The 25,842-nt window shown below is 36.1% G+C and overlaps 1 protein-coding gene and 1 long non-coding RNA gene across 3 annotated transcripts in view; one reads left to right on the top strand and one right to left on the bottom strand.

The window, feature by feature from the left end:
* Window positions 1-25,842, bottom strand: part of BACH2 (BACH transcriptional regulator 2) — a 175,915-nt gene that overhangs the window by 126,494 nt on the left and 23,579 nt on the right. The window lies entirely within an intron of this gene.
* Window positions 1-25,842, top strand: part of LOC148127757 (uncharacterized) — a 149,461-nt gene that overhangs the window by 119,414 nt on the left and 4,205 nt on the right. Inside the window, exon 2 of the long non-coding RNA XR_015739712.1 lies at window positions 14,344-14,399. This is a non-coding gene — a long non-coding RNA (uncharacterized LOC148127757). The remainder of the gene's footprint in view (window positions 1-14,343; window positions 14,400-25,842) is intronic.

The raw sequence follows: 25,842 nt of genomic DNA, 5'->3' as shown, positions 1-25,842 counted from the left end.
CTGTCCTCAGAGAGCACCAAGAACTTCACAATGCCACAAATATGAATTTTTATTTATCTGGAATGCTCCCCAGAAAATGACCTGAGTTACACTTTCTGCACAATTCTACAACATACTGGGAAAATTTGTGGTACAGAACTGAGTTATGAGGATTGCCTCCAAAACAGCTGGGTTTACACCTCACCAATATAAGGGTTTTGGACCACAGCTTTGAGGTAAACCACAAGTTTCAACTAACTCTTAAAGTGTGACACACTCAAGCCAACAGCATGTGGAAGGGCAACTGTTTTTGTGATGTCCTCAAGAAAACTTTGTAGGTATTATTGTATATTCTAATAATTGAAATAAATCATTCTTAGCCATTCGATAAAAAACATATCACTGAAATCTGGATTTAAAAAGGTATTTCTTAATCCATTTCCTATCCAATCACCTATTATCTCTTTCTCCTAAACAAAACATTTGTTAAAGCTTAAAATATTAATTATGTTTAGCACCCACAAAAATAAGAAATTAAAAAAATTAACACAAAATTCAAAAAAATCAGTGTTGGCTAGACATGCTACAGTATTTGTTACCATAGAAACTAGACAGCAGAATTAGGTTTTGTTATCCAAAGCTATAAAATATTAAAACTTCTTAAATATCTTTGCATGTGCATATCACAACAAGCCATTCTCTAGGATAGCTAAAATGGTCCAGCATTTTAAATAGAATCTGACTGAAATTCTTCATTTTCTTTCTACCTTAAATATAATTTAAAATTATATAGAAATTTGTGATGACAAATATTAAGGGCACACTTATGAATAAGTGGGAAAAATAAAGCAGTATTCCCATAACATTTATGTATGGGTATAAGAATTAGATTTAAATGTCTGAATTTCTAATCTACTTTAGACTCAAGAATTTGAAGCCACCTTGTTAAAATAATGTAATTAGTGGGATTCCTTTGTTAGCAGGGATATATTATTTTTCCAAACTTTTTGTTAAAATATGTTTTTGTAAACAGAAAGCAGTTCATTTTATCTAAAATGTGGAGTAGCAACACAAATAATTAGAAAATATACTGATTTTCCATGAGGAAGAGAAAGGTTGACTTTGGGGATTTTGAGCATAAAAACAGGGAGAAATAATAAAGGGTCTCTTCTTTCACCTTCTCCCACCAATGTTTGCATTTCAGCTTTAATAAATATTCATTTATTTAACCAACTTATATAGCCACATATCCTGTCCAAGTAATTCTGGGCAACTCTAAAAACACATAAAAGCCATAAGGCAATGCCCAATTAAAAATAATTACAGCATCTCAGGTAATTGTTTAATAGCATAAGACCAAAACACATATTAGGTTCTACTAACATCCTGGCCCCTTAGCCTCTAAGGCAGGTGTGTCAAACTCGCAGCATCACACTGTCATCATGTGATGTATTGTGCCTTTTTTCCTCTTTGGTAAAACAGGGGTGGGCATGGCCAGTGCGTGACACATCTGGCCCGCGGGCCACAAGTTTTACACCCCTGCTCTAAGGCAAAAGCCAGTAGGGTCAAGATCATTCAGTTCTTACAAAGAGGCTGTTTCACATGGTAGATACCACAACAGAGAAAAGCACAACTCCTGGCCCCAATAAAATAATACCGTATCACAGAGAAGACCTGGAGCACATCCACACTGCCACATTTGGTAAAAAGGGTAGACACTACCAGAACTATGTGGTCCTATGAATAATCTAGTCCTGTGCCATGAAGGGAACCAGTGCAGCTCACATGGCAACAATATTATGTGGGATATTGTGGTGTACCCAGAACTGCATGTGCTGCTACATTCTGGACACATTCTAAATGCCTTTCATGGGAAGCCCCACATATAATGTTTTACAATAAACCAACAGGAAGTGACTAAGATACGAATGAGCAGGACCTCCGAATCCAGAAATGGGGACGACTAATGCACAATATAAATTTGTACAAAGGCTATTTTGACTAATACTACTACTTGATGCTTGAGCAGGAACCGTGAGTCCAGGAGGATTCCAATTGCTCACCAATTCTGTGTCGATGACTAACCTAACCTAGAAACTTTGTGAAATCCTAAATAGGAATGGGTAAGAGTGGGGAGAAAATTGGGTCTACAAAATAGGGTCTCTCTCCATGCCAACTGGCTACCTTGATGGTGGCATTGAAAGCCCCTGAGAGATCAACCTGAACACTAGACAGAGCTCCAAGTGTAACAAGGAGTAATACGTCTATAACAAAGTACTAATGACCATATCTCTCATTTCCAGATCATATTGTGAGTACCATAAAAACCAGGTCTAATATCAATAATCTAGATCAAGTCCATGGTTGTTCTGAACTTCTGAACTGTCTTCAAGTTCAGGTCCAGATAAGGCAAGTCTAGACAGCACTACTGCCAACTCAGCCACAGAATAGCAATTAAGCACAGCAGCAGCAATCCCATCTGATCTTAAAGCTAAACTTCACCACAGGGTCTACAAAACAGTGCCCATCAGTGGTATATTAACCATTAAGCAGACTAAGCACGTGCTTAGGGCACCAGGCCCAAAGGGGGCACCACAAAGTTGAGAATATGGCTTTGTTTGTACAGTATGTACAAAGGAGGGAGGCACCAAGATTTATCAGTGCTTAGGGCACCGGTGAGCCTTAATCCGCCACTGGTGCCCATGACAGCCATATCTCAAGTCCTATAAGACAAAGCAAATCAGGAAAGCAACTCCACAGGAAAATTTAGAGAATGGCTATAATAACAGATCCTTTTTATCAGCCCTCCCTCATGAATCAGGTAGAAAGAAGCCTGCCCAAATCTCTTCTGAATATTATCTCGCAAGGAGCAAGAAAGGAATGTTTCAGCCTTCTTTGTTTAGGTACTACTTTTTGCCTATTTCTCTCAAAGTTATCTCCCTGATACTATACCACTAGAGTTCCTCTAATGACAATATACCCCCACACATACTTATTATCAGAACTACAATATATCGTTTAAGCTTGAAAAGTATACATGAAATAGCAGCTCTTTGATGGTGTGGCACTGAATGAACTGTTAATCATTTCAGTAAATTAGCTCAAATGCCTGCAAATTTAATTGTGACATAGTCACAGCATGAAGAATACAAGAACTGTTTTCCTAACTATGGCTACTGCCTTTTGTACATAAGGAACATTTGATATAAAGCTGACACTATATTCTGTCCAGAAAGCATCCTTCCTGCATTATTCACAGTTGGATGAAAGGAGTAAAAATTCACAGCAGGTGCTAAAATTAGATACTAGTTAAAACAAGGATACTATGTCTAAATTCTTCCCCTGTATACAAGCTACTCAAATTCTAAAAGGAAAATGCAAATTTGGCAGTGTTGACAATATAATCAGATCTGATAAACTTTATTTAAACTAATTTTCTTCAATAGCAGAATTAAAGTACTTTTTCTATCCTAATAATGATGTGTGAGGCAATAATTGTAGAAAAAAACAAAAATTCCAAAGCTGACAATTTCTTTGATTTACAGATTTTGCAAACATACCAAATTCACAATTCCTAAATGTACAAACCAAAACAATTTTTGTTCACTATGCATACTAAAACAATGTGGAGATTTGGATTCTTTGCTCTCAAAAAAATGCTCAAAGAAAACATATTTATAAAAGGAAGCTGAGTAAAATGTGTTTGTGGAAATAGCATATACAATTACATAAAAGGAAAACTGCTTGGAAATATATGTAGATTAGGAAATGTGCTTAATAAAATGTGTAAAAATGATTAGGTAGACTTTAAGAAAATAAAACTGCAAAAATGAGGAATTAAAATTAATTTATTTAAATATATAGATCAGTAGTGAGGGGATATAAAGGAAAGAGAAATCCATTCCTTATCTTCAACAAAGAGCTTTTGAAACACCTTCAAGGAAAGTCTATACATTTTGTAGTTTAGCTTCTCTCAAAACATTTGTGACTGGTATTAAAAGGATGTTAGGAAAGAACATTTCTGAAAGCATCCAAAAAACAAAAAACTCATTATAAATTTCTAAAACTTTTGCATATTAGATTTATATAGCTGAACACAATAAAATGTTTAATTTGGTAATACATTTAATTCCATTTCACCAAATAGCTTGCTGATTCCATCTTTATTATTTGTTTGCATTTTTCTCCCTCAGTCATTCTAGAATCTTTATATTTATCATATATTTTTTGACAAAATATAAATGGTAGCAAATGGGTAAGCTCTCCCATTACATTTGCTATCTGCCAGCTTCTCAGATGAGACACCAAGAGACTGGCTCAGACATAGCCAATACTGTACAGAACCGCATTAGATTCAGGAATGGCTTAGACACCCAGGCAAAAAGAGATTTCCCCCAGCCCTTCTGTTCTGATTAAAATGTCATATATATTTTTTTGGGAATGGGAGGCAAATCCCTTGAGAAAATGAGAAGAGTAACAAGCTGGAATAAAGAAAGGGAACTAAGGGGGAAACCACCACCCCAGCTCCAGAGTCTCTAATTAAAAGTGGCAACTAGAAAGGACTCTAGAGAAAAAAAAAGATGATTCCATTGTTTCAGAAATACCAGCTATTCCTAAAGTACAGGTGAACATTTTAGCTAAGAATTTGCAATCGGGTCTTTGATTTACTGTGTATGTTGTTGGCAGCATTTCTCTCTAATAACTTCTCTCTGATTATTGTGGGTTCTTTACAAGTACAGTTCCTGTACATTTGATGCAATCTGGCATTTTTTTCACCTCAGTGTTTTCAAAAAGAAGCAAATAGGCACCATTTTAGCATTTGCTCAGAGTCTTGGATGGTTATGTATAGTTTTTGTATAGGATATCATTTTTTAAAAAGTTACCACCTGTGGTTTTGGAACAGCTCTCTAATTTTACACACTGAGGTTTTTTGCATGGAACTGCCTAAAATCAAAACAGAAACTTTTCATTTAAAAGTAATAAATAAGAAAATGTACTTAATTTTACATTATAATCTTCGTTATAACCACACTCCCCACAAGCAGGGGAGATACTTTTTGTAGCTCCATGTATCAAAGCTACAATAATCAGAAATTGCATATGTTTCACTTCTCACCTTTCTCCCTTTTTACTCACAAGACTGTGGTGTTCCATTTCTCTAACATACCATGGCTGTTTGAAAGGGTGCAATGTAATGGCATCACCGAAGAAATAGGAAGTGGCAGTAGTAACTACTAAGCAATTATGTCAAGTCAAGAAGATCTTATGTCCAGATCTTGAAACAGTGAAACAGTATTATTTTATTTGGGTCCAGAAGTTATGTTTTCTGTATTGTGGTATCTACCATGTGGAACAGCCTCTTTGCAAGAACTGGATGATCTTGATTCTGTTAGTTTTGCCTTAGAGCAGGAGTGTTGAATTATGGCCCTTTTATGACTTGTGGACTTCAACTCCCAGAATTCCTGAGCCAGCCACCTACAAACATGGTCAGTTCAGGAATTATGAGAGTTGAAGTCCACAACTCATAAAAAGGCCATAGTTCCCCACCTCTGCCTTAGAGGCTAGAGCCTCAGGGAAAATACTATAGGAATGTGTATGGGGGGAAAGTAAAGAAATAAAAAAATAGGCAAGATATTATTTACAATGATAAAGTCTGCAAGTCATTCCAAATTGTATTCATGTATTGTGATCAGGGCATTCAGGAACAATATATACAAAGCAACATTTTTTTTTTACTACTGGTGAAGTACTCAGATTCCAAGTACCAGCAATGCAATCAGGAAATCCAGAAACTAATTTCTGGTGTTGTATTACAAAGATAAGTCATTTAGGTCAAACTATGTAATATTATCCAGTATTTGCGGAGGCTGAACCCTTAATAAGTACACTTAGTATGTTTTCAGATTATTAAAAACAAAATCTAATTGTATTACTTGTCTTCAAAATTCTAACCGAACAGCCTCTTCTCAATGGAAATGTGCTATTCCAGAAATAATTGCACCTAGAAGTTGATCAAGGACATCAAATCTCTTCAGTTTGATATTAAACTGAATTAAATAACTATTATTTTCTCTCATTACATAATGCTTTAGAATAGAATAGAATAGAATAGAATAGAATAGAATAGAATAGAATAGAATAGAATAGAATAGAATAGAATTCTTTATAAGCCAAGTGTGATTGGACACACAAGGAATTTGTCTTGGTGCAAATACTCTCAGTATACATAGAAGAAAAGATACATTCATCAAGAGTCAAGAATCATAGGATACAACACTTAATGATAGATAGATTTTAAATTGTGGGGGGAAAAAGCTGCTGCATGCAACAATTCATATACAATCAACTAAGCATAGCTTTTGGGTTATTTCTTGATTAGGAAGTAGCACCTGGAACAACTCACGGGTAGCAAACATAAATGACAATTTCCCTTCAAATTATAACCAACAAAAATATTTGTTGAATTTCCTCCGTAACAAAATTTATTTTGTCAAGAACAATAAAAAATAATCAGCAAAATTTCAGTTCTTTATTTACTTATGACCTATATACAGACGTTTTGAATGCAACACTGGAAGTTTTTAAGAAGAGATTGGATAACCATTTGCCTGAATAATATACGGCAGGGGTGTCAAACTCATGTCGTTACCACTTGATGTATCAGGACTTTTCCCCCCTTCGCTAAATCAGGTGCGGGCATGGACCATCCATGATGCACCTGGCCCATGAGCCGGGAGTTTGACAGCCTGATATTGGGTTTCATGCCTAGGCAGGGGGACTAGAGGGCCTCCAATGTCCCTTCCAAGCAGAGGTGCTGTTCAGCAGGTCCTGACCAGTTCTGGAGAACTGGTAGAGGAAATTTTGAGTAGTTTGGAGAACCGGCAAATCCCACCTCTGACTGGAGATTTTACAGTATCCTTCCCAAGCCACAGCCACAAAACCGGTAGTAAAATTTTTTGAATCCAACCACTGCTTCCATGTCTGTTATTCTATTCTTGCCACACTAAGCCTATTCTACTTTAACCTAATGCATATATTGCCTGGGAGATTCTAGGGAATGACTATCCTAAATCTCTCCCCCTTCTCATGATCCAGACCTGGATTATGCTATCTTATCTTAATCCTGTCCTTCCTGGGAACCTGCTGCTTTATTGTAATCCTGTGGTTCTCAGCCTATGGTCCGCAGACACCTGGGGGGCCATGATGTCATCACAGGAGATCCACAAAACCTTGAATAAATGTTATGATTTAAATCTTGAGTTAAGTTTTGGCCATAGTCTGTTGCCACAAAGGTTTTTAAAGGGAGTCCGTGATAAAGAAAAAACTGAGAACCACTGCTGTAATTCATTATATTTTATCTGGTTAATGGAAAACAATTGATTCAAGAATATTAAATTCTACCTCATAAAAATTATCATTTTAAATTCTTTCTGTAATTATTACAAAATTTGTGTAATGTTGAAATTCTATTCTTACCACTTAAGTATTTAAGAGATGGGATTAGACCCAACTGAAGATTTTGTCTTGTTTAAATAAATCATTAAAGTATGCTAACAGAAAACATGATGATTGCATAAGGGAAACTATATAGTGTACATACTTTCCTTAAAAATTGTAATACAGATACAATGAATTTTAACCACAGAGTAAATTATGCTGTCTTTACTGTTTTCTGTTGCTGTCTCTTTACTTGCTTTTATGCTTTTTATTGCTTTACTTCCAATCTTAGGTTCAAAAAATAATCACAGACTCGCTGACATCCTTGGTCTAATTTATAAGGCACTCTATGAGGTTTCTGAGCTATGCATAAGGAAAGGAAGGGGGGAATGAAGTAAAAAATCATCTTAACCACAGAAACCTAGGGGTAAAAAATAAAGGCTTTATATGTATTCCTGTGAATTCTCAAATAAATGCATGCTAATTTGCACGCATTATTTCAGGATCCAATGCTAAGAAAAAATACCTCAGGAATTGTATACAATTTAATGAAAATTATTTAATAGAGTTGAATTGTATCAATTATTATTAACCATATAAACAAGATCTGTCCATATCTTATTCTGATCAGTTAAATTCAAATTGCCTGTTTATTTAAAACTGAAAATGAATGCCAGAATAATTTCCAAATCATTAAAATGTTGTAATAATTGTAAATTATTAACAAACCAATAGAACTAGAATATTGAACTAGCTTGACTTAATTCAATCTCAGCAAAGACAAATGATATTAGATGAATTGCAAACCATAAGGTAACTGATGAAATAGGAAATGAGACTGTTTCAAACTCTTCCGCTAATAAAAACATGTGCAACTTGAACCTATTTTTATTTTTCTAAATAAATTGTTCATTTTCTTAGCTTTGAAAGAGGAACTTCCATAGAATCCAATCAAGCTAAAATACATTGCTTATTATTGAATTTATTTCCCAAATTTCCATTTATTCTAACAGTCAAGGTGGGTCACAGAAATTAAAAGTATAACAAAATAAACGCAACTTGATAATCTGAGCAACCTGATAACTGGATTGGGAAGAAACATAATTTATGAAGACCAATTTGAGCAAAGCAGATGGATTTTACAATTATATTTCAAATTATTTAAGACCATAACTGTTCTTAGAATAGGAGAGGAAGAGCACTACCTTAATCCATCCCAAAACATGCAAGATATTAGCCTAACATAAATACCATTATATACATCCTATTAATGTAATGTCTAAATTGCTACATCATCTATCATTTTAAGACTGTGTATTAAACAAAATAAATATAAACATTATGAGTAATGTTCACAAAAATACACACATTTAATGTGATTCCTTCCCTCTTCAACTGATATAGAAATTGTACCAATCAAGATTTATATTAGAAAAATTGATAAATTGATTCTTAGGAAAACATCCTGAAAATTTTTATACGCCTATCCTAGCGCAGAGTTCCCCATTTTTTTCAGCTTTGCAGACTGGCCTGGGGTGGGGAGACAAAAAGGGGAAGGTTCCGCATGCGGTGGGCAAGCACATGTGTGCAACTCCATTTGCGTGAGTGCCAGGGCACACATGCCCACTTGCATAAGTGAAGTGCATGTGCACATGCTTGCCTGCTGCTCCTGCTAGTGAGAGTGCAGACACAAGTGCTCGCCTGCCACTTCCACAGCCTGGTTCTGAAAGGCTCAAGGCCTGGTAGTGGATTGCAGCCTAGAAGTTGGGGACCCCTGTCTTAGAGCCATTGTTTAAGTTATAATTAATGTAAACTGGACATTTGCGGATAAGTTCAAAAACAGAATCTTAAAACTTCTGTTTATTTTAATGTCTTTCAAACTTTAACAAATAATGATAAAATACATTAACAAACCAAAAATAGAATGAACAAGTCTAAATAGTCGTTCTCAGTCCAACCTATCTGTTGGATTATTGTTGTGCAGAAAGAATAGTTTCTTTTTCGTTTGCAAAAGAAAAAAATAGTTTTCATAAAGTGGGAGCTGAATTCACCTACTGCAGCAAAATCCAACAGTTATGTGCCATCTTAATACACAGATATCCTATTGTAATATGCATTTTCAGGGTTTGGATTTCATTTTACCAGATGCACTGAATAATTTACCTCTTGCACCAATGCAAGGTGGGGGGGGAAGATGCTAATTTTAATTGGTGCTGTGACAATTCAAGCAGAGCTTACATATATGCAAAGTAAGCTTCTGCGCAGCAGTGTATTAGTGATAACACAAACATCTTTGCGTTATTCAGCAAATTAACACATGTAACATATTAAACTATTAACTCTATAATGACTGAATTTAACAAAACTGAATATATAACATGGACATCTATAAAATTTACATGCCTATAAAGCTCACTCCATCAGTAGAGTAACAATTAATTTTCAAAAGCAAAAGGCGAAATGATCAAACAATTCATGGAATTGGCAGAGGTCTACTAAAAGATAAGGGCATTTTGAGCTTGTTCTTTATTACAACATTTTTGCAATGCTTCCCATATGGTTTCAGAAAGTCTCCCAACCTTTCCAAGCACTTTCTCAGGAAGCTCTAGAGAAAAAACCAGCTGATCAGTGAAAATTTCTGCTCGTGCTTACGTATTAAAAGAAAATTTTTCCTTCTGTATAAATGGTAGTGCATTCCCAAACTACCTATTCATTGGCAAAAATTGAGACAATTCTTTAAAAAAGATGACAGTGTGTTGTAATCACTCTCTTCTCAACAACTGGCAGTAAGACAGAGAAGGACAGTCTTACTTGCAGAAAGTCCTCACTTAATGACCCTAGAAAAATAGTCATTAGGCAAAACATCACATGACCAGCTTAACAATGGCAGTTGGGTAGTCCAGGTTGTGGTGGTTATTCCTGTGGTTGAAACAACCTTGTACATCTCCTCAATGGGGTGGCCATGCTTGCCTCTACTTCAATTCCCACCACCCAGCTATCTCCCCCACTCCATCTCTGTCCTTTTGGTTGCCCTGAAGTCTGCTACCTGCACTTCCCCCTCGTCCCCATTCTCCTGCCCCACATTCTGCTGTTCCTGCCATGTCCAGCTCACCATTTTTTTCTTCATCCTGCTGAGGAGGAGGGGCAGCCTGCCCTCTGTGAGGCATTGGCCGGCCATGAACCTTGTCAGCAGGTGCTTTGTTAGCAGCATGAGCAAGATTGTGAAGGTCAGCTGGGAGCAGCAGTGTTGGCAGAGTGCAAGGAGTAGAGGAGTGGGGCAGAGAGCAGGAGAGTGAAGGCAGCAAAATGCAGGCAGCGGGTGGGGCAGAGTATAGCGAGTGGAGGGGACCAGAGTACAGTGTAGGACAGCAAGGGTGTTGAGGATGGTGGAACACAGGGCAACCAAAAAGGCAGAGCAAGAGTAGGTGGAGGGGCAATTAAAGTGCCCCTTACAGTCATAATGGTGGACAAGTTGCCAAGCACCTGAATTTTAAGTCATGCGAGCATTCAGGTGTTGCAATGATCCTTAGTTTGAGGACTGAGCATCGGTAGTATTTATTCAGTGTTGTCATAACTCTGAATCATTGCTGAACGAATGGTTGTGAAACAATGACTACCTATATGTGATTACTCTTATTCTTCCGATATGTATTATTTAATCATGTATTATTTAATCTAAAAGAAATTCATCTTTGAGGGTGTGTGTGTTCCTAATGCTGAATTTTAGTTCTCTTAATCCCATTCTATAATATTTCTATTTCTTGGTACATCACAGAAACTTATTTAGTAGTTAAACAAAGGAAACTTAAAGGTGACATTCCCAGATAACCTCTAAATTTGCTTCCATCTTTATTTGACCAAATAAATATTAATGCCAGTGGGCATTTTTCAGGTGCAGTCTGGTTCCAAGAAAATGTTTACTAAGATGCTGTAACTCCGTGCATAAATTGCACACAAAATACTTTCAACGGACATATATACTTTTGCTACAAATAAGATAGTACCACTAAGTAAGGAAATGCTATATTGAATCCTAGCCAATAATGTTGCTTTACTAATTTGCTTCATCACAATACTAAATTACATTACCCCAACACAGTTTAATGCAGAAGTTCAGTTAGCAATTCAAATTGCGGGTTATAAAGATACCAGTTTTCTTCAACTATTAATATACTCTGCATCTATGAACAACTGATTTAATGCAATTAGCCCCACAGTAATCATAAGCAGGCAATCATGCAAATGTGTAGCTTATTGCTTTAAAGTATAAGGTTAAATAAGCAAGAGAAATTAAATAAAAATGACTCAATACCAGAACATACTCACGTAATACAGGAATATTCTCAATGCAACATAATCTCATTTAAGTTTTATAAATATTTAGATACTGTACATTAATCTTGTTAAAAGGTTTTTCAGAATTTCATTCTATACATAACAAGATCCACTGTGAGGATTTCTCTTTCAGGACCAAAGTATCTTAAAAATGGATTTATTTCAAATCATAATCCAGAAATAAAACAACAACAACAAGTTTGTGTTCTGAAGCTGCCAAGAGAGATTGACATGTTTCAACATTACCCATTTTTTCAGGTCTAATAGCCATTCTGAAAACCCTTCTTCATGCTTTTCTCTTTCTCTTTAATTTTCTTAAGTATACAACTGTACAATAGAAGATGAAGCTGGTGTAAAACAGAAATTTAAGAATATTTCTATCCTCAAAAGGTTCTCAACTGAATTATGAACTGACCTAGTAATCTTTTTTCAAGATATTGGAATCATGCAGAACAAATTAATAAATGACCAGCATCTATCTTTAAATTTGGTGTATCTCCTGAATCTTCCCAGTGGCATTTTAAAACCATATAGCTTCTATGTATTTCAATAAATCCAAGAAGAAAAGGAAATGTTTGTAGTGTACTTGGCATTGTACCATACAAAAGTAATGAATGGTACAATCATTAGACTGCCCCCATCTCCACACCAAATTTAAGCACTTAATTTATTAATTTATTCACTTAAATTACACACACACACACATCACAAACACCTTGGAAGCTTTCTTCTCGACAAGAAAATTCATTGAACTGCAGGATTTACAAATATTTGGCTGATTCCTTTTTAACCCCCTTTTCCAATAAATAAGTCTATCCCCGATCCTACCATAGTCAACATAACATATTCTGGCAAACCACTCTATTAAAAGAGGGGATGAGAGGCAGGCAAGGAATCCATAAATCTCATGAGGCTGGTAATAAGAAACCAAATACATTAGCTGTTAGATCATACCACTGAGCCTATTAAATATCAAACCACATTTGGAGAGAATTTCACAGGCCTGTTAAAACCATTCACTATCATGTTTTCAGAAGCTTAAATTTCTGGAGAACATTGCTTGAAATATTAATATATAAATACACACATACACGGTACAAGCAACAGAAGTAAGAATGCTAGGACTCACAAACGCCAGCTTCAAGATAGCAGCATTTCAGTTCTTTCTACAAAAAACTTGGAATCATGGGAGAGTCCAAAAGCTTATGAGCTGAGTTGCTGAGCTATTTTGAGAGAAGTAAACTAGAGGAATTCCCAATTTAGCTACACACAGATTTCCTAGCCAATAACACTCTAGCGCCTGGCATGGGATGGAGCACTATCACCAGTTTTAGAATTAAAGTATGGCCTGGCTGGCATCTGAGATGATGTTTAGAAGTCAGAGACATGTGTATTACCAAATAAGTCTATTTGAACAGGGCCAATTTCTTAGAGTACAGGTTTCATTTTTTAAAAAGAAAAATAGAGAAACACTTATTTCTTAATTTATAAAGCTATCTCCTGAAATGCAATGTAATGCAATGTGGACCAGCAAAAATGTATCTATACAGAAGACAAAGGAAAAGACTGTAATGAAAATTCTTCCTAAGACAACAAAGAAAAAAATAACAGATATACAGTAAAAGAGTTGTTCTTCCTTTTTCTTTGGCAAAGGTTTATGATTTGTGAGTGCAAAAATAAAAAATGAAGGGCAGTTTGAAAATAAATAAATTAATATTGCTATTATAGAAGATATAAGATATAAGATAGGAATTAAAATCCAAAAATAAATCATTTTTATGGCTTTTACTAAAATAATTGGTCATCAATCTTTTTTTAACCTTGTGAAAAATTATTTCCTTATTTGAACATTTTATACATAATCCTTTTATCCTTGCGTTAATAACTAAGCCATGACTGGACAATACCTTCTATATGTCGCTAACAATCTACTTCATTTATAGGATTTATTTTTCAGTACATTTCTCATTTTATTTTTGTGTAATTAGCACTGCCTATACCATACTATCTGTTGGACACAAGCATTCAGGATATTCAAGTGAGAAAATGATGAGACATTATTTGTGGTTTAATTCCCACAAAACAATAGGAAATCATGAAATTATAAATTAAATCACACTGCTTTTGAAAACTCCAGTGTAATTTTAAAGGTATTCTTGAGCTAGCCTTCCTTTTTAATGTCCAAAATGGCAGTTCTGATTAGGAATAGCTTTATTTTGTTTTGGTAATTCTTGGAAAACCAATCAATCCAGGAGCATGTTCACACCTACATTACATTCACTGAGGCCAGTGGCAAAGAAGAATTAGTTGCCTCATTTCATCTTATGGGGAATTGGGGAGCATACAACTTTAATAAATTATGGTTCGTCACACAGTCAGCCAGATGTTCAGACCAGATTTGACACTTTTGTCCACCTGTCAAGCAGTTCCAAGTAAAGCTGTATTTTGCAATTGGCTGATGATGGTGAATATGTCAATATCAATGTCAATGCAAGTGTGGTTCAATTGTTTCAGGTTGGCATCCAAAGTGCCTATTGCTACTGGTAGTACCTTTGATTTCTTTTGTTACAGTCGTTCTATTTCTATTTGCAGGTCTTTGCATTTTGCGATTTTCTCCAGTTCTTTTTCTTCTATTCTGCTGTCTCCAGGTAATGCCAATGTCTACTATCCACACTTTTTTGTCTTTCTTATCAACAATTGTTAACTCTGAGTTGTTATGTGGCAGGCTAGCTGCTGCAAGATGACATAGACTGACTACAAATGGCATGACAAAACAACAACAATTGTGCATTGGAAGTTCTGCAAGAAATACCATTTGCCTGCAACAAGGGACCATAAAGTAGAGAAAGCAGCAGAAAATGAAGAAGCCAAAGTACTCTGGGACTTTAGAATTCAAACTGACAGACACCTGCCACATAATAAATTATTACTGTTGTTGTTATTAATTATGACAAGAGCTTATTGGTAGTCCTTGAAAGTTACTCAGGAAAGTTGCTTTCTTTTGGAACAAAATGCAACTTATAAAACTTAGACTAGAACTAACAGGCCATTGCAACAACATAGTGCTGCCAATTGGTTTATTAGCATAATTTAAAGTGCTAGTCATAGAACATTCTTAAATTGTTTGGGGGAAAAAACTATTGACCATCTCTTCCCATATGACTTATTTTATAGAAATCCCCTTATACCTTACTTATGGGATGAACATAATTACATAATCTGTATAGTAATAACCATATACAAATTTATATTATTTCTATGTCTCAATTTTGAGTTTGTCATAACTTGGACTCCTAGATATTTTTAGTACGGCTATTTTGAGATACATAATACCTTTTATTTGAAGTTCATTCAATCAAAGTATCGCTTTGAATAACTCCTATGAATTCTAGTATATATACTAGAGTGTGGCTAAAGTAGGATTTCAACCAACGTACTTCAGTTTCAAGCTCTGCTCAGCAAATTCTATGCTATTCAATAACATTCTGACTAAGTAAAAGTACAGTGAAAACAAATACCGTAGCTACTCTGAAATTGTTACTTGATATAACAGCTATTTCTTTTTTTAAAAAACAAACTTTATTAATTACAAAACCAAAATATCAAACAAACACAACACACAGAAGAAGAAAAAAAGAAATAGAAAAAAAGAAAATGATTAAAAACTAACAATTCTACTATTGACAGTCTATGGTTCCTTGTTTGTTATCAATATTGGTGATACATTTACAAATATATCTTATTGTGAATATATAATTACTACCTCTTTTACATTTTACGCTGTTTACTAATATATTTTCTATTTTTGTTCTATCCAATTTTACCAGCATTCCCAGCTTCTATAATATTCTGATGTTTCTTTTTCCTTAAGTGCTCAGGTTAACTTGTCCATCTCTGCACTGTTATCTTCTGTATAACCAAGTAGACTGGTGGGCTTACTTGCAAATTCAAAATAGATATAGCCAGGACAAGAAAATTTTTGGAATTTATACTAAGGCACAACAATTAGATAAAACTTTATTAGGTCCAGATAAAAAAAATATAACTAAATTTTATAATTATTTATTAGAGATGGAATTAGAAGAGGAAGTAGTCAAAGGCAACATGATAGCTTGGAACAGAAACATAGGATGTAGCATTACATTATTAGAATGGGAAAAGGTTTGGACAAGGAATAATAAAATTACAAGATCAGCAGCATATAAAGAAAATGCCTATAAAATGTTTTATAGATGGCATCTTTCACCCTTGAAAATAGCGAAAATGTCTCCTAACATGAATCCAAATTGCTGGAAATGTAAAAAGAAACAGGGAACATTTTTTCATATGTGGTGGTCCTGCACTGAAGCCCAAAGATACTGGCACAGAATAAAAAAATGGTTAGAGGAAATAACGGTGGAGCAAATTTAATTAAAACCAGAATTCTTCCTATTGGGGATATTTAATAGACAAATTCCTAAAAATGTCAAATATATAATACCGCAAATTCTTACTGCAGCCAGAATAATCTTTGCACAGTGTTGGAAACAAGCGATATAACAGCTATTTCTGAAGCTCACCAATCCTGATGCACTAAATCAGGGGTCTTCAAACTTGACAGCTTTAAGACTTGTAGACTTCAACTTCCAGAATTCCTCCTCCAGTCATGTTAGCTCAGGGATTCTGGAAGTTGAAGTCCACAAGTCTTAAGCTTGCCAAGTTTGAAGACCCTTGCACTAAATAGTAAGTAGAAATGAAAACGACATACAAGTGTTGGGTGTTACTTTTTCAGTATTATTAGCTTGATTCTCTGAACTTTGATATTTAGCTAAGTAGTAAAAGTCTTCCTCCTAAGTAGATTGTTAGATATAGACTTTAAAATTAAATATAATTCTTCTTTCTTTATACATAGGTGACTGCTAAATATTTCCAAAAAAAATAATCTGAACTTGGACAATAAAAAATTAAACTGCAGGTTAATAACCAAGCAAAGAATGAAAGAGTGCAAGGGAGTTTTTTTTTTTTTGAGGCCAACACAAATGTTATACAGAAAGAAGTGCAATGAAAGGCAAGCAACTGAACAGACTGAAAATATCAAGTTTTCAATGTCCATATGGTATGATATTGCTGAAATAAACATTTTGGAAGATGGGACGATCATTTAAGTCTAAAATATGCCTCAAGCAAGCACAGTCAGAAAACCTATTAAAGGAGAGAGATAAATATGCCCCATAATGCATTGTTTCAGCCTGAAAGCCTTATATAATGACATAAAAACACTTTTTCAACACAACACTAATAACAACTGATGTTATTGTAGAGTAAATTGCATTTTTCTCTATTTTATGAGCTTTTAAAGAAGTTTTTCAACAAAAATAGATCTAACCACAAGAAATATTTGTATTCCAGGCTACTAAGAAATTGGTTATATACTGTAGAAAGAAAGAGAAAGATTGGGCCCATTTTGTGAAACAAAATTTATAGAAATGGAAAAATTTATTGCAAAATATTAAGACCCAACAAGATTTTCCAAGAAAATTTTAAAAGGTAAAAGAGGCTCTCTGATCATAGCAATGAGAAAAGGGGCTGTAATCTTTACACACACACACAGAGAGAGAGAGAGAGAGAGAGAGAGAGAGAGAGAGAGAGAGAGAGAGCATATTATTCAGGTTCATTACACCTCTGAATAGCAAACTCAAGTTTTCTGGCTTGAAGCAAAGTTGCTAACTATTGAAGGATAAATCAGATGTTTTCACACATTTTCCTTTGTATGAGAAAGACTGAAGACCATAAATGAATAAAGTTCCGGCAAGTACTAATAGCCTATCAATATTTAGACCCAACAATCAGTTTATAAAGAAACTAAGTCACACTATGTGTGAGTCCACCAGTTTTAAAACACAGACTGCAAAGGTATTAATGAAAAATAACTACACTCCCCTCAAACAAAGGACTGCAGAGGGCAGGAGCTGATGTAGTTGAGTGATAAAAGTCCTTACAACTTAAGAGTAAGGTTAGAAGCTGAAGGAAGCTGTCAACTAGAAGCTTCATGGTATAGAATTCAAACCATGACATGAAAGATAATTTTCTTTGTACTATAAAAATAGGATTCTTTAGTGTCCAAAATGGCATCATCCCTGTCTACCACACAACTGCAAAAGTGTTAACACGATTTGGAACTGACAGCTCAATGTTAAACAAAGGCTTAATTATGATTTCTATTCCTTTCCACTGCTGTCATCAACAAGCTTATAGTGAACAGCAATATAGGATTGCACATATTCCTGCAACAAGAAAAGCACAATGGAATGAATAAGTATTTTCCTTTTGAGAATTTGTAAAAAATTTTGAGCAGGAAGGCTTGCAACAAATTTGCATGTGCAAGATACCTAAAAAGGAAGAAGAAAAAAAGCTAAAATTTCTATAAAACTATGGCTGGAATTACCTCAAGCAACAGGTTTTGGATGTTATGAAATAACAATGATAATAATTATAATGACCGTGGTGGGGATGATGATTATGATAATAATATAGTTGTACTGTTTTTCCCTATGTGCCAAAATGACTTTATTGGCCTTGGATCTGGGCCAATTACTCATTCTCAGGTTGTTGTGATTAAGAAAAAGTAGAGGGAGTGCTAGGAATGCTACTCTGAATTCCTTGGCTTGGTTTCTTTCCACACCCATCTTCAGATTCTAATATTGTCAGCTTGGAAGTACATCCTGGAACTTTTTGGGATGACCTTGAAAAAAATTAAAGGCTTCTTTCGGTATTTCTTCTATCAAGGGATTATATAGGTTTCTTTTTTCCAGGAATCCCTTTACTACTATTTGTTGTTCTACTACCCAAGTAGCATAACAACTTGAGCGCAACACTCCGCTAAGGCTTTGGAGTTTCTCATCCTCAGGGAACTACAAAACACGTTTTTGTTTTGTTTTGTTTAAAGCATATTTGTGAACTCCTAAATAATGTGTCCGTCTGATATTTACACGGAGTACAAAGAAAAAAATGCCATCCACTTACTTATATGTAATGTCTTCCTTTAAAAAACCCTAAACCCTGCTGATATGGTCTATCAATATGCATTATTTCACACTACAATCAATCATGCATTCGACAACAATTTAAGTCCTAATGGATCTTAATTAGTCTTGCTCCAACAGCTGAAATTTAAAAATGAAGAATAGAAGGTCTCACAATATACACTGTCATCATCTATTAACATTCGGAACCATCCCCAAACCCCACAGAAAGATCACTCTCTGTGAAAACCTGAAAATGCATATTTATATCCTATTTTTCAAATTAGTAGTCCAAGGCCACGCACATGGTTTATTCCCAATTTATCTGACCAATCTTCTGTGGTTATTTAAGACTGGCATTAAACTATAATAGATCTTAATTCTCAAGAAGAGCTCTGTTAACTTTACAAACAGCAATAATTTTGGTGTTCTGAGCATAGCCAAGACAACTACCCTTCTAATTTTCCATGGCACAGCATATTCTATGGAGCTGTAGAATATCCAAATACTGGGGAAACTGTTTAGAAAGCTACTTGAGAACATGTAAGCTACTTGAAAACATCTAAGGACCTATTGTCTCCAATGCAGAGACAATCCTGATCTTGCAAAGTAGATGAAAGCTACGAATGAAAATAAAAGAGAATTTCAATCAAAGGATTTATATTAAAAGGAGATCACCACATACATGTTGACACCTCTTTCTCTTGAACTTTTTGTAGACTTACATGATATTCATGCTGTCCAGGACCCCTTCAGAGTTGAAGAATATGGTACAAAGGGTTACAAACTTAGCAGAAATCAGGTCCAATTTTGTTCAACCAGAACTGAGTATCTTCTTTTTCAAATACAGTAAGCATTAAATCCTTTCTGTATTTGAATTCCAAGTCCCGTAACTTCATAACTGTTTCACTAACTTAAAAGAGGGGGGTACAGTATTTTCAAACCAAACCTCAGGCATAACCAAAAAAGTAAATAGTGAAAGCAAAGCACAGATCAAAGTTGCTGTAGCACAAAACACATCGCAGTAAACAGTAGCAATTCTTACAATATATACCAAAGGATGTGGGTGTTGTACCTCTCCCACAGCTTCTCCCCCTTCACTCCACCCACATCTGGCCACCTGTAACTGTCTCAGAGGAAGTCAACTGTCTCCTACGTAATTTCCAGCTGCACTGCAACAACCACAGAATAAGCACACAACTAGGTGCTTATAAAGAATAAATGTAGATATGGAGTCTATCAAAAGAGTAAATCAATGTCCAGTATTATTTTGCTATTGTGTTTTAAGTCTATTCTACTTTAACTTTATTTTAATTTAAAATGAAGTTAAAGTAGAACAGATCCGATCTCTCTAAGCACTAGTAGGGCAGTAGTCACAAATGAAAATTAAACATTCAACATATCCAACCACAGGAAAGAAATATTGCTATTCTGACAAGTCTTTTCCACTTTTGAATAAACCACACTAAGCTGGATGATGATGAGAAACAACTTCCTTTTGACCTTCTGATATCACTATGATTCACAATATTTTTTCCCTCTATAAATCAGGGTAGTCCTATGCATCTCACAAAATCATTTACATAACAAAATTCCACAGGATAACAATAGAGCTTTTTTCTACTTTCTCTTTATATAAAGTTTCCTTGTGTTGTAAGTAACACTTTTACATGAATAAATTCAAATTTAATCATTAGAATAAATTCAAAGTTACAATCAACTGCATATCACATAAACTTTTTTAAAATGTCTTGTTTATGAAATATTTCCCTTCTTAAGTGAGACTAACCCTAGTTTTCCAGTAATGTAGACTTTATATACATCATAAGCAGATACCCAGAGGTAAAAATAAACCAATCAGTGAGAAAACAGCCTGGTTGTTGATAAATCAAACACTGTTTGCTCTATCCATTATCAATAATTGAGGATAAAAAGAAAAGCTCATAAATTGACTTTCATTAGTGATGAAAATTTATGACACCAGGATTTTGTTTCTACAACATTCAACTTTTCTATGTAAAATGTCCAAAAGACAATTATTGTAACATATATGCCCAATGTTAAATACAGGTAGTCCTTGACTTGAACGTTTCATTTAATGACTGTTAGAAGTTACATTGGTACTGAAAAAAGTGACTTATGATCATTTTTTACACTTATCATCTTTGTAGCATCCCCATGATCATGTGATTTACATTCAGATGCTTGACAACTGACTCACATTTATGATGGTTGCAGTGTCCTGGAGTTATGTGATCCCCTTTTACGACCTTCTGATAAGCAAAGTCAATGGGAAAGCCAGATTTATTTAATAACCGTGTTACTAACTCAACAATTGCATGATTCTGTTCCGAACTAGCAGGCTCGAAAGCCTGCAACTCTGATTGGCCCGCTGATAGCCGATCGTGATTGGTTGCCATAGACTGATGCGATTGGCCAGTAAACAGGCTGCCGCAATTGGCCCTGCCAAGAGCGGCAAACTCAAATCACCTTCATTGGCTGCCTAGCCGCAGTCAGCCCTATATAAGGGGCTGCTGCAGCTGAGATTGTTGCTCAGATCTGAAGTCATTAATAAAGAGCTGTTGCTGCTATCTGAGTCTTGCCTCCGTTCTTGAACCATCCTCCCAGATCTAACAGATTCACTTAACAAATGTGGCAAAAAAAGTCGTAAAATGGGTAAAACTCACTTAACAAGTTTCTCACTTAATATAAATTTTGGGCTTGATTGTAATTGGAACTTGAGGACTACCTGTATTTTTCTATAACTGTTACATTGGTGCCTCATTTTTCTTCCAAGAATCCTGGAGAAACATCTCAATTATAAAATTATGCAAGTAGTCTTTGACTTATACACGTTCGCTTAGCGACCAAAGTTATGACAGACCTTGCTGGTGGGTAGTTATGACTTGGATTTCAAATTCTGCTGGCTGCTCCTGATCACATTAGATGCTCAACAACCAGCCCACATATATGCTGCCATTTGCAGCATCCTGCGGTCATCTAACCCATATTTTATGACAGTTTTGCTGTGTTTGCTTAATGACTGCCTCAAAAAAATCACAAAATCAGGTTGGTCACATGGATGACTTGATTTATAACCATCACAATTTATGACCATAATATGCAGACTCTATTATGCTATTACAGTTGTAACTCAAGGACTACTTGTAATTTGAACTAGACTGATTTGACCAATAGTGATTGCTTAAGAAATATGAAGTCTAATACCCAAAAAAATCTTCCTAAAACCATGAATCTGAATTTTCATGGTTTAAGCACATTTTAGCTACAATAGAAACATGAAAAATAATTCTCAAGGTGCTGCTTCTGGGATATAAACTTAACTATTCATTGAACATAATGGTATAGGAATGAAATAATATAAAAAAGATTGAGATGATCCTGATTCCTACTATACTTTCCAGATTGCAACCATGATTCTTGAGATAAAAATAAAATCAAGCCATGATTTGAAGACCTATAAAGAGGCAACTCAGTCATTAAATAAAGTGACTGTTATGTGAAACTCCAACTATGCTTATGATCTTATTTCAGTTTTCCTTTGCAAAGGTCGTAAATGCAAAGATTGGTCCTAAAGTTACATTTTCACCACTGTTGTAACTAAAGAAGTCACGATACATGGTCAATAAATAAGTCAGCTGCTAAATAAGGTATTCTTATAAAACCAAAGCCTAAATTCAAGTCACCTTTCCACTAAGCACAATGATCAATAAGGCTAGTATCATAGAGATAAAAATCACAAAAAAATAATTTAGATGTTAATTCTTAATTAACAGTGCCTGCAGAAAGATTTTGTTAAATCAAACCACATAAATTATGATTTAGGCAAACTGAAATATAGAGTGTTTACACAATCTATGTCTAATAGTACACCTAAAAAGGCCCTCTCTTTTTCAAAGCCCCAATCTGCTTCTTTCTTTTTCTCTCCCCACCCTTCCTAGTGTAAGTGACTGACACTAAAGAAGGAGAAAGAGATGGCGAGTTAAAAAAAAAAAAGGAAAGCAAACATTTCAATGCCATTTTTAACTTCAATGCTTCATTTGAATGACTATTTAAAGTGGTGGTTTACTTAACTGAATTGAAACGCACCTGCATAGTGAATCACTGACAAGGCTGCCAAAAAGGATTTTCATCTGAATGCCTCATACAATGGATTCAGCTACAATTTAGATTTTAAAATACACACACACACACACACACACACACACACACACATTCACGTGTCTGTTAGGTTCCTATTCCATTAGGAACACTTCCAAACTTTCCAAGCTTAGATCCAAGTGAAATGAAAGAGGCTTTAGCCAAGAAATTGCCTCTTTATAGGGTTTCATTGCAACACTATATCAAACATTGCGGATGTAATTTGGAAAGCATACTAGCAATCAGTGGATGACCTCAATCTTTTTAACATTATTTCATTTCTAAAAGTGCTTGTTACCATTACATTCAATGAGCTCCATTTTGTAGTTTATCATCTTGATGCACAGAAATTGTAGGTACTAACTATGCAGTCCAGGGATGTTAAGTCCTAAAGTGCTTTTGATAAATAAGAAAGTTGTTTTTCATACATATTAGCCTATCTTGGAGGGACACTGGGTAAGATCCAATCCAAAACAAACCCTCACAGACCTCAAGAACCATTCATTCAACAATTCCTAGAATAACTGTTCATTTTGTACCATAAATGGGGAATTGGTAGCTCTGCTGGCAATGCCCAATCTTTCACGATTGGTCAGACTGACTGAGCTAATAGGAGATGGAATACAATATTTGAAGGTTTATTCTTTCTAAATAGGAAGGCTGTATATTACTGCCTTCAAAATTAAGAACAATACACTATAGCCGTGATGGTGAACTTATGGCAGGCATGCTGGAAGTGGCACGCAGAGTCATTTATGCCGACATTCGAGCTGTCGCCCAGAATAGATCCACTGCGCATGCGCCAGCTGATTGTTGGGTATCTGCCGCGCATGCACAAGGGAGACATGCATGCATGCGCAGAGGCACACAGTGCATGCGTGGGGGCCGCATACGCAGGGAAGCAGAGGAGGTTGCGTGCCCATTGCATTATGGTTGCAGGCATGCATATGTGTGTGGGCACGCACTTTCGGCACGTGACGACAAAAAGGTTAGCCATCACTGCACTATAGGTAAGAAGCTATGCAGCAAGTTTCTCTTTGGATCAAGCAGTTAAAAATGGTGGTGGGTAGTTTGTACTTTCAGGGTTACAAGATTGATGTTAGCTCTCTCCAGTAAACCAGACAGGAAACACTACTAGTTGTACTTTATTGTATGGTTTTATTAGCAGAATCCTGCAAATCTGAAAGCACAAACGTGCCATTTTGAACTGCTTGATCCATTAGACTGTTCCTGTCTCTCTTATGTGATTGCTTCGTAAAGCAGCATCTCTTCCCCTTACTCCCCAAGATCATCCATACATTCCATTAGAGCAGGGGTCAGGGAACTTTTTTACCTCTTACCCCCCAAAAAATTTATAAACGCAGACGTTACCCCTCCCGGCCTCTCCCTCCCGGCCACCTCAGGCTGCTGACACATAATTTGGAGGTCGAGGCGGGAGGAGGTGCCCTCCCCGCGGCTGGGAAGAAGGCGGGATAGCTCGCTCCAGGGAATGAAATGTCACCAGGCTTCCCGAGGGCTTCTGGGAATTTTCTCGGGGCCAAGGCGGCAGTTGCAGGTGCCTCTTCGCTTCCTGTGTGCCTGGCAGTGATGAGAGGCTTCGGGAGGGAGCCGGGCTGGCTGGCTAGTTGGCAGGCAGGCAGGGCCTGGGGCGAGGAAGCGGGAAGGAGGATGATATTTGGGAGCCACGGTGACACAAACTGCGCGCGAAAAGCGTGCGGTCATCGCAGCGCGGGGAAAGCGTCCCTTTTCCCAAAATGCTCTGCCCTATGCCAGAAGCTCGCCTTCCCCTAAAAACAGGCGGCGCGGCTCTTGCAGAATCTAGCCTGGAGTCATTTCGACCCAGGAAACAAGGGTGGGGTGGAGGGGATAAATTTGCCTCAAGGGTGTTTTAATAACTGCTGCTATGCCGATAGTTCCGCCATTGGCCAGCGCAACCTCCTCATTACCCCCAGATTTTCACTTTTACCCCATTTGGGGTAATTTACCCCTGTTCCCTGACCACTGCATTAGAGCAAGGGAGGGAAGAAGAAGGGAGAGAGGAAGGAAGGAAGGAAGGAAGGAAGGAAGGAAGGAAGGAAGGAAGGAAGGAAGGAAGGAAGGAGCAGGGAAGAAGGAACAGGGAGGGAAGGAGGGAGGGAAGGAAGGAAGATTTCTGATATTCACTGTCAACTTCCCACAAGGAAATCAATGGGAAAGCTGACAGGAAGTTGGAAATCACTCCTGCTCCCATTGATTTTTTTTGTCCACTTGTGTTTCATTAAGAAAATATCTCTGAAAAGATGCCTGAATTCTGAAATGTATAAACATAATTATAAATGCTCAAATTTTAAAATTTGCATTGTAAAAGAAGACATTTGCTGAATTACAGTACGACAGGAGTCAATCAGGTACACTGTAAGTCTCCTTAAGATATTTCTGGCTCCTAATGTTCTTGAAGAAAATGCAGAGTGAATAGAGAAGGATAAAAAGTGTAGAGAATTTTGCAAAAGAAAACAAGTAATCTAATAACTTCATTGTTATTGAATTGTAATGCATTAAACAAACTATGCATGGTTCAATTCCCACAACATATTAAGTAAAATATAAACAAATCACATTAACATGCTTAGAATACAGTATGTGTACCTGGCCTGTATTTGCTGGTCATATGTTTATTCTTTCTTTTCTAGAAGGGGCGTTGGTACTTACCTGATACGCCCGTTCTCTTTGAGCTGCGAAGAGCATCCAGTAGTGGGAGGTGCTTCAGTTTCTGCATTGTTAGGCTGAGCTTGAATTGAGGAACGCTCCTCCTCCTTCCACGTGACTCCTCTGTAGCGTTCCCCAGTTTTGCGAAGACGAGAGGAATAAGTGCTCTCATCCTTGTTACCTAGAAAGGTTCATTGGCCAAAACAAAAAGCCCACCAGATGGAAAAAAAAGGGGTGGGGCTGG

Source organism: Pseudonaja textilis, chromosome 1 (assembly GCF_049901715.1).
Source record: "Pseudonaja textilis isolate UNSWEBS1 chromosome 1, rPseTex1.2, whole genome shotgun sequence".
Taxonomy (NCBI): domain Eukaryota; kingdom Metazoa; phylum Chordata; class Lepidosauria; order Squamata; family Elapidae; genus Pseudonaja; species Pseudonaja textilis.
The sequence above is the reverse complement of the archived record's forward strand: the minus strand, read 5'-3'. Positions and strand labels throughout refer to the sequence as shown.